This window comes from Amblyomma maculatum, chromosome 6, assembly GCF_055883805.1.
Source record: "Amblyomma maculatum isolate TAMU_Amacu chromosome 6, ASM5588380v1, whole genome shotgun sequence".
In the NCBI taxonomy this organism is placed as follows: Eukaryota; Metazoa; Arthropoda; class Arachnida; order Ixodida; family Ixodidae; genus Amblyomma; species Amblyomma maculatum.
In genome coordinates, this window is record NC_139349.1 from 33,698,565 (window position 1) to 33,705,638 (window position 7,074).

The 7,074-nt window shown below is 44.8% G+C and overlaps 1 non-coding gene across 1 annotated transcript; it reads right to left on the reverse strand.

Moving 5' to 3' along the window:
• Window positions 1-5,784: 5,784 nt before the first annotated feature.
• TRNAI-AAU (transfer RNA isoleucine (anticodon AAU)) lies at window positions 5,785-5,858 on the reverse strand. The gene has a single exon. It is a non-coding gene; the product is annotated as a tRNA-Ile (tRNA).
• Window positions 5,859-7,074: the final 1,216 nt, after the last annotated feature.

Here is a 7,074-nt window from a genome sequence, read left to right on the forward strand (position 1 = left end):
GGGGGTACCTTAATGGGAATAGTTTAGAACATTCAGATCCAACCAGGAAGGGAAGCCCATTCGCGACATCGGGGAATAGGCAGAGCAACTAAGATCGAACGTTAAGGAATTTACCAAAACCTCAGACGGAGAACACGCCCCTGATATTGCTGATAGCTGCCTCCTGCATATGTGAGAGGCTAAGGAAAGCATGGAAAGACGTCTAAAGGAACAGGAATAGAACCCAATCTTCCGGAGAAGGCTGGCGCAACACAATAAGGAAATTAAAGATTGTTCTAAATTACGTGAACAAACTTGGGGCAGCAAATGTAACCATGATGGAGGGCGAAACGAATCTCGCCAGAACGCGGGGTATCCTCCGCCATTTGCTCGACCAGGAAAAGTTGAAAACCGAACGGGAATCGGGCGCGCCAAAGCTCTACAGGCGTTTAACGGCGGTGACGACGATTTCATGCAGAAACTAATGGAAACCTACGTAAATGAAAACCAACAAACTCTTCTTCCAGGCTATGACGGTGCCAACGAGGCGCTCGATGCCCTCATCACAGAAACAGACGTTAGAACGGGCTTAGGCTACGCACAAAGTCTGCCCCGGGTCCTGACGGGATTACAAATAAAATGCTGAGGAACTTAGATGATACCTCGATAGGTTACATAATGCGATACACACCAGAATGCTGGGACAAGGGTGAGCTGCCGCATTGGAAATCAGCAAGCCTCCGCAGCTCGGGATTATGAGGCCCATATCGCTTACCTCGTGCGTATAGGAAAGATAATGAAGCGCGTCATCCAGACTCGATTAATCGGATACTTGGAAAAGCAAGTCCTCATGTTGCATACGATGATCTGGTTCCGCATTACCTGTACACACTGGGTATCATGCCCCAAATTAAATACATCATCTACTCGCAGTCGAAGGAAACGAAGGTGATCTATAGGGATAGATCCGACGAAAGCCTACAACAATGTAAAGCACGAGTCGGTACTCAACGGGCTCAATAATCTAAACGTGAGCACTATACCTGCAATAACGTGCGAAATTTTCATTCTGGCAGGACGGCGGGGACAAAATTCAGTTACTACGCTAACGGCATTACCTGATGGGTCAACGATGGCATGCAGTGACGCGGAAATTGAACAAAGGCTTCAGGCAGCGACCAACACAATTGTAAGGTACGCGGCCGAGAGAAGATTGGCTTGTTCGCCAAGTCGGAACTATTTGTCGACTATCCTAAGCATCTAAGGTGTAAGGCACCGTCAGAAATTCGAATTCAGGTAGCGAGAGCAGAAGTCCCAAAAGCAGTTACGTATTCTCGGTTTAGTTCTTCAGCCTCACGGCCACAACGGAGAGACTCTAAAGCGAATGGAGAGCCAGAGGATGCAGATACTGTGTCTCGTAAGGCTGTTACGAGCATAGGGCGGCGAATAAAAGAACACAATTTAACGGGGATGTTACAGGCATATATATTTAGCAAAGTTAGATACTCTACGCCTTATCGCGGCTTGAAAGTCAGCGGAAAAAAAATGAAAATTGACGGACCAATACGTCGATGCGTAAAGGCACGCGCTGAGGCTTCCCACGTGGACATCCACGGAACGACCTTTGTCGCACGGTTTGCACAACACGGAGGTGAAACTGGTGGATGCGGTGCGAACGTATTAAATTGAGAGATTGCGCGCCAAGAAAATAGGCAGGACTATCTTGGATAAAGTAGGATTCAATCCCAACAGGGGTCGAACCCCGAAGGAAGAAATTAAGGAGGAAATCAGGAGGTGGCTAACTATCCCCCCTTTACCTAAAAATATGTACCCGAGAATAGCAGGATCAGTAGAGAGCAGAGGTCATTAGACTCCAGTATAAGTGCCTGAATCCTTAGCATTATCTGGCCAATTATAAGATTTATTAGTCGCACTTGAAAAGAAGTTGAGATAAACCAATAAAACCCTATTTTTTGCTTCATACTCAGAGCATAATGAATAGTTTGGTATCATTTGGGGCGCACTATCTGCATTTCAAGTCGAGTTATTGATATAAATTGCCGCGTATGTTGTTTTTATTTAAGGCATTGCTAGGCAACAGCCTTCTGGAGGCAAACTTGGAGTTTGTCAACATTCAGTGACCAGAAGTGTATTATGTAGTTATACCTTGTGTTCAGAAAATTATAAAGCATACAAAGCCTTTGATTTCAATTTTCACCTTGATCTTTTTTTAAGATTTTAATTTTTAATCATCTCCGAGGCAGGGCAGTAGAAAGTTAGTATACTGCTTGGCTTAAATCAGCCAGATTGAGCGGAATAGTGGTTTTAGAGGTATTTGGTGCACCTTTCATAGCTCTGGTATACTCGTATATTGAATTGATCTCAGCTCGAAATTCTGATATATTTTCAATTTAAAGACATTTTTTCAAGAACCTTCTTGAACTGTATTTTCGAAACGTGAGTACCTATTGAAGCAGTCTGCGCAGCTGTAGCTCGAAATCAGATATATCACTAGAATCCATGAGGAGATCAGATAGAAAGGAAAGAATGATAAAGAAAGAAGAAAGCAAAATAAAAGGCTGGAAGATTCTGCAATGACTGCAACCGAACGGACACAAAATTCCTTTTTGAAGGAACCCAGGCATCATGATACACCGGACTCGGTCAGCAGACAGAATCGTCCTACTCTCGCACCAAAACCATCTCAGGATCATGCCACCAGAGACACCTGGAATGATTCATGGTCTGAGTACAAGGAGCAGACAGAGGAGGAGGAAATGACAGAATGTCGGGTGTGAAGATGTGGGGTCCTTGAGCCAAGAGGATTTTCCACCTCTCACATCAAGTACAACCGATTCCGCCAGCGAGGCATGGAAAGCAAAGGTCCATTCTCCAGAGAATTGCAGACATTGAAAAAGCACCTTTTAAAGCGGCCTCAAATATTGCGGTTAAAACTCGAGGCAACAAGGAGGTATAAACACATCTGGACTGCATCATTACTCAAGTTACCAAAATGAAGAAGCTCTTGTTGAAGTCCAGCCATAGTGTTGAAAGACTGAGAGGTTGGATTGTGGGAATGCATGAGTCTTTCCACTGAGTAAAGAGAGAACTCGGCAGTAAGGACAGTAGGCCACCTACCGGGCGGGATGAACATAGCAAACAAGACGCTCCCAAACCAAAGGGAGCATTGATGGTTACATCTAAAAACTCATCAAAAGAAGAGCTGGACAGGTTGATAGAAAAAAATATCGATCCCTGATTTCTTACACTGAGAAACGTCGAGATGCAGACGTCACGAGAAAGACTTGTCATCACTGCGAGCTTTTCTTTAAGGAGAATGAGGCAACGAAAAAAAAAGTAGAAACGAAGCTCCTAAGGAAGAAAACGCCACAAATAAAGGTGATGGGAACCTCGGAAGAACTTCCTGAGGGCGAGATAATTTTTCATATTATCAACCAAAATGACTTGAGCTGCGAGCTGAAGGATCTTAGGCTTGTAAGGACATGGCAGGCGAAACAAGGCACAACGGCGGTCATAGAACTCAGTAAGGAGGCTTTCGAAGCTCTAAAAGGGAAAAGCCATATCAACATCCTGTGAAAAAAATACGCCTTTTATGATAACACGTTCCTTTCACGCAGTAAGAAATGTGCCTGGATTGAGCACACTGAGAGGTTTTGCAATGCAGAAGCAAGACACGTACAGTGTGGTGAAAATCATTGAGTGAGGAAATGCAGAAACCGCCTGGAGAAGTGAAAACTTTGTGAACGCATGGGAGTACATGTTAATCAAAGGAAGCATTCAGCACTAAACTTCGGGAAGGCGCAGATACAGGAGACACTACAGATTGTAGCTAAGCTCTGAACTGGCGTGTTTTGCATCGGTCAGCAGGAATTGTCCTAGCTGGGCTACCTCAATCACTAAGGTCTTCGGAATCAGTTTAGCTTGTTCATTCAAAGCAACCCAGCACTTAACAAACAACTAGATTTGTTATCAGTAAGATCTGGCCCTACTACAAGAAACTTACGCAGTAAATAATAATAATAAGATTGAATTTTCATTAAAGTAAAAAAAAATATTAGCAGGCAAAAGCCCCAGATGTGCAATAGTAAAACATGACGACAAAATACGAATTTTTCTTTTACATTTAAACCCAAACTTTAGTAGTCATCATCATCATCATCATCCTCCTCGGCCTGACTATACCCACTGCAGGGCGAAGGCCTCTCCCATATTCCTCCAATTAAACCGGTCCTGTGCGAGCTGCATCCACTTGACCCCTGCGAACTTGTTAACCTCATCGACCCACCTAATTTTCTGCCGCCTCTCTGCTACGCTTTCCTTCCCTTGGAATCCAGTTTGTCACCCTAAGCGACCATCGGTTATCCTCTCTTCGCACTACATGTCCTGCCCATGCCCATTTCTTCTTCTTGATTTCCATTAAAATGCCATTGACTTGAGTTATTTCTCTGACCCACTCTGCACGTTTCCTATCTCTTAAAGTTATCCCTACTATTTTTCTTTCCATAGCCCTCTGCGTTGTCCTCAACTTAAGCAGAACCCTCTTTGTTAGCTTCCACGTTCCAGCCCCATAGGTAAGTACAGGTAAGATGCAACTGTTGTACGCTTTCCTCTTGAGCGATACCGGTAAGCTGCTAGTCATAATATGGGAGTGCTTGCCAAATGCGCTCCATCCCAGTCTTATTCTCCTTGCTATTTCCCTTTCAATTCTCTTAATGAAGTGTTTCATTATTGAATATTGCATAAATGGGTCTTGAAATCTTGCTTTATTTATTTATTTACCTTTTATTTTAAATACTGCGGGCCCCTTTACGGGGCCCAAGCAGGATGACGTACAGAACATTTACATTAAACACACAACACAAGGAAAGTGCACATTGAGGCAATAACACTTGCCTAAATAAATTCGATAATACAAATATTTGAAGGGCCTAACCCAGGAAAAGGGCACAATGTACAAGCGTCTCTTGAAGAGTTTATTAATCAGAAATAATCAAACAATGTTATCGGTGAACAACACGCACGTAACAAATAGGCGCCAAGGCGCGCAAAACTTGACCAGATAGCACTGTTAGTACTAAGGGACCACAACGACAGCGCTGACACCGTCTTTTCTGCGACACAGGGCCCTTGCGCTAGCGCGTAATATTCTTTTCACATAAACCTCCCTCCTGGACTCTGTAAGGAAGCAGTCGGCGGAGTTAATTTCTCGCACTGAAGTTCTGGCCAGCGTCGGTTAACCGTACAGTTAAGTGATGATCCACTACATATCACGGTGAGATAGATAAAAAACGTTGGTATCAGTGAATAGGATAACCGGTCCTGTGTTCTAAAATTGTGCATATTAGAACAGTGCACTCCCAGTTACTGCACGCACTGCCATAGAAGTCCTGCCGTTCTAAGCTCGTCGCGACTACTCCGAATGCGGATGATGAGGAAAGCGGGTAAAGGCATAAGAAAGAGTTAAAAAAAAAAAAAGAAACCTCCTGCATAACATGATGTTCCGCCCTTGGAGACAAGATGTGTGCATTTATTATTTCCATTACCCCAGTCTGCAACAGGGTGTCTGCATTCTTTTTTATACCTTGATATTGTAACCTCTTCACGACTGAAAAGCCTATGATAACATTTGCGAAGACCCGCCTGAACAGCGCACAGCTGCAGACAGCGCTGTTCCGAACAGAGGCAGTAGGGAAAATTTTGGGAGGTAAGAGCGTCCCAGCATTTAACAAGGCTGCTAACAGTCACTACGCACGCTGACAGCGCCAAGTAGAGAAAAAAAAATACTGGCCTGCGCAGGGATCGAACCTACGACCTTCGCGTTATTAGCACGACGCTCTAGCCGACTGAGCTAGCAGGCCGTGACGGCAGTTCCTGGCTTGGAATAGTGTAGGTACCTGTTCAATGCGGCTATGCGATAAGGAGTCCAATAGCGGCGGTCGGAGAGTTTCGAAACAAGGCGACAGATGCTGCCATCGTGCGTCGGACGCCTGCCAAGCGCGCGTGTGCGTGCGCTAAAATCGGTCTCCCAGCAAGCGCGGCCTGGCGCGGCACGAATACGCATTGTGAAAGAGGGCGGCACCCTCATCTTCGCAATGCCAGAATACCTTCAGATTCTTCGTCTCCAGTACAACCACATCCTTGCCCAACGATAAAAATTTTCTTCAATTTCTTTACTTATCGCTTCATTTTGGGAATAAGCATGCATGTTGGGGTTACCATCCTAGATCCACTAAACCTTTATTTACTATTCACTCCGGACTCTTCAAAGTAGTGAAAAATGTGTCTCCTCTTGTTTGCGCTCTACACTCCTTAAATCTTGCGAGCATAGAATTGGTAAAAGCTTTCTTGATCAAGTGAAAAGACTGAGTAATTCTGGTTATCCGCTTTCATTAATCAGTAGTAGATGTGATAAACTTCTGCTGTGGGTGAAGGGCAAGGACACCAAAAGGTGTAATTTGTGCAGCAGTAAAGGAAACCAGTGGTTCTGCCGTACGTGCACCGTTTCTCACATGGGTTGCGAAATGTCGGCAATCGGTATGAGGTAGGCACAGAATGTCAGCTCCCAAGATCGTAGTGGAGGACTGCGGACATTTCGACCACCTGGGTGGTGGTGGTGGTAAAAACTTTAATTTCCAACAGATACAGGGTAGGCGTCAACCTACCGGCCTACACGACGGCCTGGAGGCCTTGGGCCAGGCCGGCGTGTTCGGCCAGTCGGATTACACCTAGTCTCAGGGTGTGAGCTCAACAGCAGAGTTTCCCAAAATTCTTCCGCTTTTGTCTGTTCATTTATATTTTTTTTTTATTTCTGGACACGTGCATATCATATGTACCAGATCCGCCTTATCCTGACATAGTTTGCACCTATCTGAGAATTGCTCCGGATACCACTGACTTAAAGTAGCTAGGTTCGGAAAAGTCCTTGTTTGTAAGCGCCTCCAAATGCTTTCTTGGATCTTATTTAGTGTCCTATCTGCCGGTGGGTATTCTAACGTTTTTAGTCGATAGTGCTCTGTAATCTCTTTGTAGCTGACTAGCCTGTCCCTGCTAAGATTGTACTGAGGATCAGAGCCT